The sequence below is a fragment of the Sardina pilchardus genome, chromosome 12 (genome assembly GCF_963854185.1).
Source record: "Sardina pilchardus chromosome 12, fSarPil1.1, whole genome shotgun sequence".
Classification (NCBI taxonomy): Eukaryota; Metazoa; Chordata; class Actinopteri; order Clupeiformes; family Clupeidae; genus Sardina; species Sardina pilchardus.
Window position 1 is genome coordinate 306,640 of NC_085005.1, and position 13,923 is coordinate 320,562.

At 44.8% G+C, this 13,923-nt stretch overlaps 2 long non-coding RNA genes across 2 annotated transcripts; both read right to left on the reverse strand.

Moving 5' to 3' along the window:
- Nucleotides 1–3,170: 3,170 nt before the first annotated feature.
- Nucleotides 3,171–4,322, reverse strand: LOC134097881 (uncharacterized). The gene is made up of 4 exons (XR_009940957.1): nucleotides 3,986–4,322; nucleotides 3,833–3,890; nucleotides 3,653–3,746; nucleotides 3,171–3,494 (listed from the first exon to the last, which is right to left on the reverse strand). It is a non-coding gene; the product is annotated as an uncharacterized LOC134097881 (long non-coding RNA).
- Nucleotides 4,323–10,218: 5,896 nt separating this feature from the next.
- LOC134097882 (uncharacterized) lies at nucleotides 10,219–11,278 on the reverse strand. The gene is made up of 4 exons (XR_009940958.1): nucleotides 11,034–11,278; nucleotides 10,881–10,938; nucleotides 10,701–10,794; nucleotides 10,219–10,542 (listed from the first exon to the last, which is right to left on the reverse strand). It is a non-coding gene; the product is annotated as an uncharacterized LOC134097882 (long non-coding RNA).
- Nucleotides 11,279–13,923: the final 2,645 nt, after the last annotated feature.

The window sequence follows — 13,923 nt, forward strand, 5'->3', positions numbered from 1 at the left end:
TATTTTGTCCAATTACACAATTTCAGTCAATCACATTTGTCAATATTAAATGAAGCACGCTTACGTGCAGTCTCAAGGAGGCTCAGATAAAGTCGCTTCAAAACTTCCGTCAGATACCCCTCTTTTCAACTACTTTCAACCACTGGCTTAGTGAGTACATTCATAGTATGTACATTGGGAGATTATTGATTTCTTCTTTTTTTTCCTGTATAACCAGGTAGTTCTTTGTCATTTTTTACTATTTTGGTTTTATATATTCATATGGAAATATGAGTTATGTTAGTCAGAGTAGTGAGCTTATCATTAGTCAATACATGTAGCCCTCCTGATAGATACACTGCTTAAGGATTAAAAATGTTGAGTATACACATTAAATGTTTTCTGATTGATTTTACATAAATCTTTAAATTAAAAGACTAAAGGTTTTGGACGGATGAAACATTTTCAAAAAATGTCCTTTTTCCAGCTAGCGTAAACTAACTTTGAATAAGAATTCCTGAATTTAGTAATTAAGGTAGTTAATTCAGTAAAGTTTGGTAAAAGAGGAATAACTATGATGGCAAATTTTAAAAGCATAGGTTACAGGCAGTTCTGTATACATTTGTTTCATTTAGTGAGAGCATATTAACTTAATATCCCTGGTAGTCAGTGTGTTCCATTTAAGCCCATTTCATGTGTTTCAAGAGGAATAATGACATTTGTGTGGTTTGATAGCTTTTTACTGCCGTCCTGTGTTTAGTCTAATGTTTGTGGTGGTCCATTATTACAAGCCAAACATGAAATGCAAGTAAAAAAAAAAAAAAAAGAATTATGTATAACATGTTACTGAATAATATGTGTTTACTACCTGAAGAAAAATACATTTCTATATTTGTGTAAATAAATGTGATTGTGGGCTTATTTTGGAACACATACGGGCTTAAATGGTGAACTTAAATATGTGAACTTTGGTGGGCTTTAATGGGTACACTTATACTGAATATTCTCTTGTAACCTTTCACTGAGGTTTGTTTCTAGTCAGAAGTCTTCAAAAGGATGGACACTCTATGGCCTTGAAGAATTGTGTTATTTAACTAAAGGTTTTGCTGAGATTTGTTAAGAGTATATGCAATAAAATGTTATCAAGAAACTCATTGAGTCCATTTTTCTTGCCTCAAACACTACAACTTAGTTTATTTTTGCAATGCATGGTGCTCTTCCATCTACAACCTGTCGCGTGCTATTTTTTCCCCCTGTCCCCTCTATCTTGGCCTAGTTTTTCTCGTATATATCACATTCTCTTAATGCATTTATGAATAGTGTAATGGCATTCATTTAAAATCCATTTGAAAATATGTAATCATCCCCATCTTTTCAATTATATATTTTGATTCAGTCAGCTACAGAAGTAGGCTGTGCAAATAGGTAGGCTATAGCAAGTTGACATTCCTGACAGTGAAGCAGACATTGGGTTATTCTTTGATCATTCAATGTGTGAATTTGATGTTTGAATTTGATTTCCCGTTTTGATGCAATGCCTCTTTATTCATTCATTCAACCTTAAATTATTCTCGGATGTTCATCGAGGGTAGCCCTCTCGGTGAAGCCGAGATAAACTATAGATCTTGAAAAACAGGTGGTGTGCGTGCATTATACACTTTAGGTCCACTGATTCAGTTGCCAGAATCCGTTGTCATCGCTTGTGCAGACTTGAACCAAAGGTTGTTTATAAATCGTCTCTGCTAGGACTTTGTTTATCATCCACGTGTTGAAGTTACAACTATAATTCAACTCTTTTTCAACGTCTTTCTAATAACGTTGAATGACGTTGAAAAAACAATGTTGATTCAACGAAATGCTTTCGACGCTCTACGACGGTTGAGAAATCAACCATTCTTATCGTTGATTCACCGTTGAATTCCGGTCGTCTGACGGAAACCGACCGATCTGACCAGCAATCAACGTTGATTCAACTCTCCTTTGCTATCTGGGTAGTGCTCACCAAAATCATAGAAGTTAACATTGCAAGACACTTATCTTTTCTATGATCCCAGCAATATTTTCTTTGACTTGTTAATTTTTTGAACATTCATTTTATTCAATGAAAACGGATATCCTTGAACTATGCGTGACTACTTTCCTAAAACCGAATGAAGGTTAATATAATTAGCTACTTCACATACCTCTTAAAGTGACAGGCTCTCAATTAGACCTACACAACATTAAAGTCATTAAAGACAAGTGTAATAGTTTAATAATCAATATGAAGTATTCAAATTACTGAATATTTTTAGCTATAAGTAATTATGCAGATCCTAACATATTATAAACTATTAGCAAAATATATAAAGTTTATGAATTCAAAATATGCAATAGAAACAAGACAAGCCATTTTCTGTGTGTGTGGAGGGTAGAGCAGAGACTAGGATTGCCACTGCTGTGAATGATCGGTATCCTGCTGAAGGCAATAAGGATTTGCCTATATTTTCAATGTAATAAACACTGTCACACTTTTTAAAACTAAAATCGTTCAGCCTGTCTACACCCATCACACACACAATTTCTAAAACCGCGATAATACCGAAAACCGTGATAATTTTGGTCACTATAACCGTGGGGTTAAATTTTCATACCGTTACATCCCTACTGTCTACACCCATCACACACACAATTTCTAAAACCGCGATAATACCGAAAACCGTGATAATTTTGGTCACTATAACCGTGGGGTTAAATTTTCATACCGTTACATCCCTATCTTGGAATGATCTAACGAACAAACTTTACATCTGAGCCTGTGAGTCAACTACACTACATTAAAATTCAAATATGAGGCCAAAAATACAGGAAAACAATTTAGTTATTTAACTGGAGACTCAGTAGCTACGTTTACATGCACCCTTTCTAATCCGATTCAGGCCCAATCGGGTTGAAATTCCTTCATGTAAATGTAACCCCTAGGGGGGAGTGTTGAGTAAATTACGGGTTTAAACCTGAATTTGGATGTTAACCCCCAAGATGACCAGCAGGCTTTCCCAATAAAGAGAAATAAAAATGGAGAGAGAGAGGGACTGGAGTATTATCAAAAATAAAGACAATGTTTATTGTATTTTAAACAACATACACAATACGACAGACAGTAGGCCTTCAGGGCAACAAATTCACGGTGGAGGGCAATAAAGGTCACAGCAAAAGGTGTTTGGATGAATAGCACACGGTAAACTTCAGAAATGACGAGTAAGCAAACACTCGATAAACAGCACATCAGCCACACACAAATCGGTGGAAATCACTCTCAGCAAGCCAATGGCCACACAAGATTATTGTCCCCCCCTCCCAGAATATTGCACTGACCCAATGGCCTAAATAAATAGCACATACAATAGACATACAAACATTGAACAGTAAGGACAGCCCCTCTAGGCAACAAGGTGGCTAAGCCACACGCTCACACAAAAGCTACTAAAATCAAAGCACAGGAAAAACAGTGGCTAAGGCAGCGGATGATGGTTCTCCTGCAAGAAAAACATGGCCATAATGTCATAAAAATACAGACATAGCAGACTAAAGCTGTTTGCCAGCGAACTGATTAAATTACTCCCAGCTGCAATGGTCTACTATTGGCTATGATCAATGAACAGGGCGAGAAGCTAAAGTAGCATACGTTACCAACCTGGAGAAACGCAGGCCGCCGTGCTGAGCCGGAAAACTATTGTGGTTTTCGGTCACGTCGTGGACCCGCTTTTACAATACGTTCACAGGCAAAACTACAATACAAAACAGTATCCAATCGTAAGCACTCCGCAATAAACAAACAACCAAACGTGAGGGAGAAAGGAATCCATGAACTTACATCCACTGCACAACAAACACGCAATTGACTCGTAACGACCTCTCACTCTAGGTGGCCACTGTGAACAAAATGCAAATAAACGTGACTCATAAGGGCAACTGCCTATGGCTAAAGTGCGGACAGGTTGCACATACGTAAAAGCAGGGAACTTACGTTTTTGTTGAAACACACGGGCCCACAGCCAAAAAGTTTGTCAGGCGAAGTTTGGACACAAACACACACTCCAGTGAAGGATCACAGGCACCAAGCCAGGGTTCACTCGCACAACAAAAGAGCTCCTGTGTAGGCTACAGCCAAGTAACGAAAGGCACTAATCAAGACACCGGAAGACACGGCTATATTTAACTGGGCAGCGCCAAGTGGCACCCACCTGATCCAATCAAGGTGCAATTCTAATCGTCTCCGTCCTACCCATTACATTCACCCCTCCTTGAATGTCACCGTCCCGGTGACTAGGACAAGGGTCAAACCCATGGCCTGAACACAGCACTATGTGAGTGGATAGTCAGATCGCCCTCTGCAGGAGCCACCAAGGGTTGCCCAACAGTCGTACAAGGAAGGTTATGGGGATTAGAGTGGTGCCCTGCATTTCTTCTAACAGATTTTCTTAGAGCCAAACTATTGCCAGATGTTAATGACTCAACCTCAGAATCTAAAGAATCAGCTGTTGGACTCTGTTCAGAGGTGGTAGGGCCCAGCTGGTCTAGAACGACTGGCTGCTGCGTTGTAACGTCGGAAGTAGTAGATGGTGTTAGTCTACTAGCGGGAAGGGTCACTGTCGGACTCTGTACTGGTGTGTTCGGGCCCGTCTGTTCTAGAGCAACTGGCTGCTGCACCGAGAGATCAGAAGGGGTAAGTGGTGTTAGTCCACTTACTGGAGGGGTATCAAAAGCCACTAATACCCCCGAGCCATCATCATCATCCATACTGCCATTAAAGTCACCCATAAGGTCATAGACATCATCTACTGCGGAGCCCGCCGGGCTTACACTAGGCATTTCAACCACAGACAAGAGATGGGGTGGGTCTGGATCAGTTGGGAGGGGACGCAGTTCCTTTCGGTTGATGTTCTTTGCGGGACCTGACTGACCTCTCGGCTTAATGCTATAAAGTGTGCCAACCTCATCAAGACACCCAACAATCTCATACACCACATTTTCCCAGCGGTCACTGATCTTATGGCGGCCATGCGGGTGACTGCGGCGGTACACTAATGTACCCGGAGGCAAGATGGGCAAGGGGACCGACTGGTTCTTGGCTCGTTGTTGAGCTGCTGCCTCTAACTGGGTTCGGGCCTGGCTATAGATTGCCGAAAGGTGTTCCTGGTGTTCTCGGACCCACTCCACAGTGGTCAAGTCTGAGGGATGGTCACTTATACCCAACAAGGAATCAAGCGGAAGGGTGGGTTTACGTCCAAACATCAGTTCATACGGGGAAAACCCCGTAGACTGGTGGGCTGTGGTGTTATAAGCAAACAGGACTTTTGGCAGATGGTAGGGCCACCGCTTCTTCTTATCAGGGGGTAAAGTGCGGAGCAAGTCGTGCAGGGTGCGATTAAATCTCTCGCACTGCCCATTACCCTCTGGGTGGTAAGGACTAGAACGGGATTTACGGATTCCATAGACTCTGCACAGATGTTGAAAAAGCTCACCTTCAAAGTTACGCCCCTGATCTGTATGGATGCGTTGCGGGACGCCATAAGTGTAAAACCACTGTTCCGTCAAGACTCGAGCTACTGTTGCCGACTTCTGATCTACTGTAGGATATGCTTGTGCGAATTTGGAGAACACATCTGTGACGACCAAAAGATTCTCCTTTCCATCACTGGATTTCTCTAATGTGGAAAAGTCAATGGCTACTATTTCCAGGGGCCTCGACGCCAATAGGCTACCCATAAAGGTCCTCAATTTTGGCTGGGTTGCCTTGGCTACCATACACCGCCGACATTCGCGACACCAACGATCAACGTCTTTACGCATTAAAGGCCAATAACAACGTTGACGAACAAGGCTAGTTGTGCGTTCTGCCCCCTGGTGGCCGTGGCTGTCGTGCAGAGCCGTGAGCACCTCTGCCATCAGGCTCTGAGGCAGTAATAACTGCAAGACTTCCGTAGTGCTACCAGGGGCATGCGTTTTCCGGTACAAGACGCCTTCACGAACAACTAAATCTGCCCATTGACGAACAAGCTCTACGACCGCAGGAGACTCATGAGCCCTTTCCAAGGCTGTAGGGGGACTACCCCTCTTCCAATATACTAGGAAGGCCTTTAGGACAGGATCCTCGGCCTGCAAAAGTTGGAGGTTGGCCCTGGTCCTCGTTGGACAAGCATCTATGGCCTGCACATCAATCGATGGAGACGCGACTACACTCTTGATCTCAACTGGTACAGAGATACCTGAAGCTACCTCTTCCATGGATGCTGGAACTGGCGGCTTTGGCAGACGCGATAAGGCATCCGCGTTCTTATTACATGCACCAGGACGATATTCGATGGTGAAGTCGAAGAGAGCTAGTTGCGCAGCCCAGCGTTGTTCGACGGCACCTAATTTAGCTGTTCGTAAGTAGCAAAGTGGGTTGTTATCAGTCAGGACAGTAAATTTGGTGCCAAGCAGATAATCTCGAAACTTGTCTGTTACTGCCCACTTGAGCGCTAACAGTTCAAGTTTCATGGCTGAATAATTATTCATATTTCGCTCAGTCGGGCGCAAGCCTCTACTTGCATAAGCGACTGGACGACGCTGCCCCCCATCCAGTCCCTGGGATAGAACTGCGCCAAGCCCAAGCCCACTCGCATCTACTTCAAGCACAAACGGTTTGCTGAAGTCAGCATAGCTCAATACGGGTGCGCTTATCAGTTTCTGTTTTAGAGTTTTAAAAGCTTGATCGCAGCCCCAATCCCAGTGGTCCCGCAGGTTGGTGTTACTGCCTGTCCTACTCCTCTTAGGGTTTGGCTGCAGTTTGGCGACCAATTTATGAAGAGGGGCTGCATACCTCGCAAACCCCTCCACAAAACGCCGATAGTATGATGCAAAGCCCAAAAATGATCTTAACTCTGTCACTGTAGATGGAGTGTCCCACTCTCTGACTGCCTTGACCTTATCAGGGTCTGTAGAGACCCCAGAAGCTGAGACAACATGACCCAGGAACTTTACTTCAGGCTGAAAAAAGTGGCATTTTTTTAATTTGAGCTTGAGTCCGTGATCGCGCAGACGACTAAACACCAACTCCAGGCGTTCTAGGTGTTGTTTGAACGTGGATGAGAAGACCACCACATCATCCAAGTACAGGAGGAGGGAGTGAAAACGCTGATCACCGAATATTCTTTCCATTAATCGCTGAAAAGTCCCAGGCGCATTACATAATCCGAAAGGCATTCTTTGGAACTCAAATAGACCAAACGGCGTGCAAAAGGCGGTCTTAGCGCGGTCCTTCTCAGCAACTGACACCTGATTATAACCGCTCGCTAGATCAAGCGTGGAAAAGAGAGATGCGCCTGTGAGGGCATCCAAAGACTCCTCAATCCTCGGCAGAGGAAAAGCATCTTTCCTAGTCTTTGCGTTTAATTGTCGGTAATCGACACAAAGGCGAATGGATCCATCTTTCTTTTCCACAACTACGATGGGCGAGGAGTAAGGACTACAACTCTGTTTCACAACTCCCTGCTCTAGCAATTCTTGGATGTGCGTCTTCACTACATCGTACTGGGATGGTGGAAGTCGCCTATAGCGTTGCCGCACTGGTGTATCATCAATCAACGGAATCTCATGCTCCAGTAAATCGGTACAACCCAAAGGCCCTTCACTGCAGCTAAACGTGTCACTATACTTTTGAAGTAGAGACTTGGCTTCGCCTTGCTCAGGTTCAGTCAGATTAGGCCAAGAAAGGTCTGCAAACTCAACTAAGGGTGCTGTAGTAACCTCCACTGATCGGATAAGTGCGATGGGGCCTTGAACGTCATTTTCTTCCTGAAAGCAGAAGGACTTACTAGCAGAACATGCTGCAATCAGGTGTATTTCCCCCAACAGGGTGCGAGGTTTTACCCACCGATCTTCAGTACCCACGTTCACCACCGGCACGTCCACGGTGCCATCTCTGACAGGAAGCAGCGAGGTTGGAATAAGTAAGTCTGGTGGCAACTGCCACCCTGTCCCTACTGGTTCCAAAAGCACAGAAGAAATCGATGGGCCGAGTCCCTGTCTACAGGTAGCGGGCACAAGCTTTAAAGAGCCAGCTGGGACACAGGTGGAAGACCCAGGAGCAGTCAAAACCCTGCCCAGAACACCGGAAGTGGAGAGGTCCTCGAGGCGTTGGCACGCTAATAAAGCATGTTCCCAAACAGTTGGGACTGTCTGTGTGGTAGAAGTAAATAGACGGGTACCGTCTTGGCAGAAGAATTCCCGCAGGCAACAACGGAGGACATTCATCCCAATCAACCCTGGGACAGACTCCTTCTTCGCTTTGGGTGCAGAGCCCAGTGGGTCTTGAACCACCAAGACACCTACAGAAGGAAGCACTCTTCCCAAGACTTCTACATCCAACTCAAAGTACCCTCGGTATGGAATGTCTAACCCGTTGGCCGCTTTTAACTGTAGCCAACCACAGGAACGTAACCGGTCATGCCCCAGGACGCGGAAGTGCTTATTAAAAAACGACTCTGTGATGGTGGATACCATAGAACCAGTATCTATAAGGCAGGTAACAGTGACACCTCCCATTCGAACATCTGCCACAGGACACTCGCCTATCAATGTAGAAGGGCATGGCAAAGTAGATCTAAATGAATTTGAGCCGATCAAACCCCCTTCTAGTGCTTGACTCCATGCACTAGAGGGTGCTAGTTTCCCTGCTGCCCACTAACGGAGCCACCCCGCCCATTCCCTACCGCCGGCCTGGACATAAACCCACTACGTGACGCCTGTCGTGAACCAACCTGGCAGTCTCTCGCCATGTGGCCTACCTGTTCACACCGTAAACAAATAGGTCGGCCATCTGCGTCAAAACGGAATCGCCTCTGAGAATTAGCTGGCCTATTCGATAAATTAGATGGCCCAGGGCCAGAGGACAAATGTTGGAGGATGGTATCCAATTGGGCCTGTTGCCTGCGTAGGCAGTCTTTAAGCTCAGTCAGATCATCTTTTGGTGTTGCTACCACGGCCTGGGCTTCTGCCTGCCATTCTCCCGCTAACCCTGGACTAGCATCACACGAAAAAGCCCTTGCACGAACAGGACGGGCCCCCTCTCCATCCTCAGCCCATCGAAATGCCTCACGACGCAAATCCAAAAACGAGGACTCAGGATTAAGGCGGATATATTGTCTTAACTCTCTGCGCAGCATTTTATCCCTAACATTTTCCACGAACTGGTCACGGAGGACAGAGTCAGGTTTAGCAATGGCATTTTTATGTTTACGTTTAACAACCTCCATCAACGACATTAGTGAGTGTGAAAATTCACGCAACGTTTCTCCCTCCCGTTGGCGGCATTGGAAAAATTTCTGTTGAGCGTCAATATAGGAATGGCTACAACCAAAAGTCTCGGTCAAAATGGAGAAAATCTGTTCCGGCTCAGCTCGTTCTGCATTTGGGCGAAGTTTAATTTCTAACTTTGCTTCCCCGTCCAAGAGATCATATACAAAATGTGCTTGCTCGCTAGTGGACATGTGCCTAACCTGTAAACATCGACGGACCTCCTCAATCCATTCTTCTACTGGAGGGGCCTCCGAACTACCAGCAAACCTAGGGTATTTACGTTCTCGAGGGACATAAACATACCTTAATCCCTGTTCTACCTCCCGAGTAGGTGCTAAATTTCCCTGTCGTAGCCTTTCATTGTCAGCTTGCAACTGCCTAAGCTGCTCCGTTAGCTGCCCGACCTGTTCCTCCAATTCCTGAGACATTGTAAACAGGGCAAGACCAGAGAGGGAAGAAAAAAAAAGGTTGTGATTATTAGTATTATTAATTTGTTTGTTTTTAGATACAAATTACTTCACTTGCAGCAGTGTTACTGTCCATGCACAATCCTCAACCACTGTTTTTCCTGTACCACCTTCACACTCAAAACAAAAACAAGCAAACACGCATACACGACATACACAAAAATGATTCTTACACCAGTCCCAATCAATCCTGCCCCGACTACGCCAAATGTAACCCCTAGGGGGGAGTGTTGAGTAAATTACGGGTTTAAACCTGAATTTGGATGTTAACCCCCAAGATGACCAGCAGGCTTTCCCAATAAAGAGAAATAAAAATGGAGAGAGAGAGGGACTGGAGTATTATCAAAAATAAAGACAATGTTTATTGTATTTTAAACAACATACACAATACGACAGACAGTAGGCCTTCAGGGCAACAAATTCACGGTGGAGGGCAATAAAGGTCACAGCAAAAGGTGTTTGGATGAATAGCACACGGTAAACTTCAGAAATGACGAGTAAGCAAACACTCGATAAACAGCACATCAGCCACACACAAATCGGTGGAAATCACTCTCAGCAAGCCAATGGCCACACAAGATTATTGTCCCCCCCTCCCAGAATATTGCACTGACCCAATGGCCTAAATAAATAGCACATACAATAGACATACAAACATTGAACAGTAAGGACAGCCCCTCTAGGCAACAAGGTGGCTAAGCCACACGCTCACACAAAAGCTACTAAAATCAAAGCACAGGAAAAACAGTGGCTAAGGCAGCGGATGATGGTTCTCCTGCAAGAAAAACATGGCCATAATGTCATAAAAATACAGACATAGCAGACTAAAGCTGTTTGCCAGCGAACTGATTAAATTACTCCCAGCTGCAATGGTCTACTATTGGCTATGATCAATGAACAGGGCGAGAAGCTAAAGTAGCATACGTTACCAACCTGGAGAAACGCAGGCCGCCGTGCTGAGCCGGAAAACTATTGTGGTTTTCGGTCACGTCGTGGACCCGCTTTTACAATACGTTCACAGGCAAAACTACAATACAAAACAGTATCCAATCGTAAGCACTCCGCAATAAACAAACAACCAAACGTGAGGGAGAAAGGAATCCATGAACTTACATCCACTGCACAACAAACACGCAATTGACTCGTAACGACCTCTCACTCTAGGTGGCCACTGTGAACAAAATGCAAATAAACGTGACTCATAAGGGCAACTGCCTATGGCTAAAGTGCGGACAGGTTGCACATACGTAAAAGCAGGGAACTTACGTTTTTGTTGAAACACACGGGCCCACAGCCAAAAAGTTTGTCAGGCGAAGTTTGGACACAAACACACACTCCAGTGAAGGATCACAGGCACCAAGCCAGGGTTCACTCGCACAACAAAAGAGCTCCTGTGTAGGCTACAGCCAAGTAACGAAAGGCACTAATCAAGACACCGGAAGACACGGCTATATTTAACTGGGCAGCGCCAAGTGGCACCCACCTGATCCAATCAAGGTGCAATTCTAATCGTCTCCGTCCTACCCATTACATAAACAAGACAATCGGAATGAAAATCGCCGATCTGATTGAAATTTGGGTCGGATTGAAAGAGGTGGAACGGACACGTCCGGTAGTAAAATAGTTGTCATGTATACACTGGATCGGACCGTTCTCTGCTACTCTTCCCTTCTGCGCATGTTCAGAAAAGGAGGCACAATATTTCTCTTATCAAAAAAGCCACCATGGTGTAGGCAGAGAGGGTTAAAGCTAGTAATGAAAGATCTTTGGTTAGGTGTAAGCATAAGCACAGGGCGTGAGGTTGAACCATATGTTTCTTTTAGGTCTATGGGTTGAACAGTGACGGATAACATGGCATCGGAAGAATAGGCTATTTAGTTTCGTGACACTTTCAAAACAACAAAATCTGACAGCATCTTTGAAGTTTAGGAAGTAGCCTACTAGGCTGCAGGCAGTTGGATAGGCTACGCTAACTGGCAGCTGCGTAGGCTTTGGTAAAAGCAACGACTGAAATGCAGTGATGAAGTCTCGTTTTCTGAAAGCCAAATATTAACAGGTAGGCTATGTTTCGGAGACTACAGTGGAGACAGATATTTTGCGATGTCTGAAAGAACAGTGTGGAAGCTAGGTAGACGGCAAGGACCAATGCATTTCCGTACAAGTTTGAATTTGTGTTGCTGGGACTTGTTAAACAACATCTGAGGTGCAAAACAACTAGCGAACAGTCAGACGTTTTGGTGGTTTGCTACCCCGTCAGATTACAGGATAATCAGCTATATTTTTTGCTTTGGAATACTTCTGTATGACCGTGCATGAAGTTAGCATTTGCTGACCGACTTGCAGTGTGAAAGCGGCCAGTGAGTGTTAGGAGGACGCAATTTTAGTTTATATTTTCGTCGTTTTAGTCATTCTAAAGAAAAGAAACGAAACTCTAGGCCTATGCTTTTGAACAGAAGAAAGCAGAGGCAGAGGATTGGAAGTAGGGAATATCTCACGCCTCAAACGTCATAGGCTATAAGCTCTCACGTCCATCTCGGGGAGCAAAACTGCAAGCAGGCTATATGCGCGTGAAGCTGACATGTAAACGCGCGCATCCAAAATACTCCTTGCCATGTAAACTTTGCGTTCGGATTCACCGATCCGATTGGTCATTCCGATGGTTGCATGTAAACGTAGCTACTGAGATACAAGTAGGGCTGTCGGGGGTATGACACTGGCCACTGAGTGGGGTTGTTGCTACTGCTAGGCTAGAGACTGAGGGACATGTTTTTACTTTAATTGAATTAAGCTTTTTAACGATATTTCACGGTCAACGACCGGCGAGGTGGTAATATATTGAGTGGTGCTATTGATTCGTTGTGTTTTCCTTTATTATTTACTACGAATTCCCATGACAACTGCCGTTCTAGAGCACAAGTACCGTTACGTTCATTGCTACGGTTTAGCTTAGCTTGCCAGCTGCCCTACAAAGGCTAAGAGCAGTATCTGCACTTTTTCCAAAAAAAAATTTTTGCACTAATAAGAAGTGCCGGATCTGCTCTTCGATCTGTTAAAATTTCATATGGCTACCTAATACATTTCTTAGATTAATTTGCATTTTTAGTTTGCAGTTTGTACAGAAAAGTAGAGTGAAACCAAGGCAGATTGCAGTATCCACATGAATTGCATTGATTTCACTTGCCATTACTGCATTCTGCCTTGGTTTCACTTGCCTTTGCCATTACTGCATTCTGCCTTGGTTTCACTTGCCTTTGTTCTATTTTTACATAAATGTGTATAAATGACAGAGTTATGCCATTGTTAAGGCATCAAGACCCAGCTAGCAATTACACGCGGGCCGCTTCCGTAAAACCTCCGGCGCTGTCGGCTGAGTTGCGGCATCGGCGCCCTGCTAGAAATTAGGAGCGGGCCGCTTCCGCAAAACCTGCGGCGCTGTCGGCTGATCTCGTCCTCGGCTGAGTAGTGGCAACCACAATTGGGCCAGGTCATTTTGCCACCTGCAGGCAAAGTCTTTTTAAAGCAAGTCACGTCACTCGGCAGCCATATTGGCCATGGGGTCGGGCAGCGACTTTGACCGGAACAAGACCAGGCTCTATCTAAATGAATGGGGAGAGAGCTGGATGTCCGTGTTCCGAGGTGTAAGAGACATAAAAATCACATGTTTGAAATCGCGATGAAAATCTGACTAAAATCGCTGAAAAGGTTTGGTGGTTTTGTATCAAATTAACGCTTTAAAAGCCTTTTTCTTACTGGTAATTTTGGACTGCGCATGCTCTGTTCTTCACGACGCAGCTTTCAAAAAGCGTGACCGCCAAGGATCGGCGAAATTATTGGAGCAACGGCACTGGAAGAGGCGGGACGTGCAAACCATAGCCAACCGGTGTAAACAACCGCCATCTTTCGCGTTACGAAGTTACCCCATGCTTTTCAATGGGCGATTTTTCCAGTGCAGTGTCTCCTCATATATAAGTGTCTCTGCTGCAGGCCGCTGCTCGACAGCTGTTAACTGGGCGCTCGGCTCAGACCCTTTTTACCAGTATGAAGCCGATTTCAACGGCTACTGCAGCAATCGTCAAGCACGCAGTCAGCTCAAGTCATCACTGGAGTGTGCATAACTTTGGATGAGAGAAGACGCCTGACTTCTGCTGATTCTGCG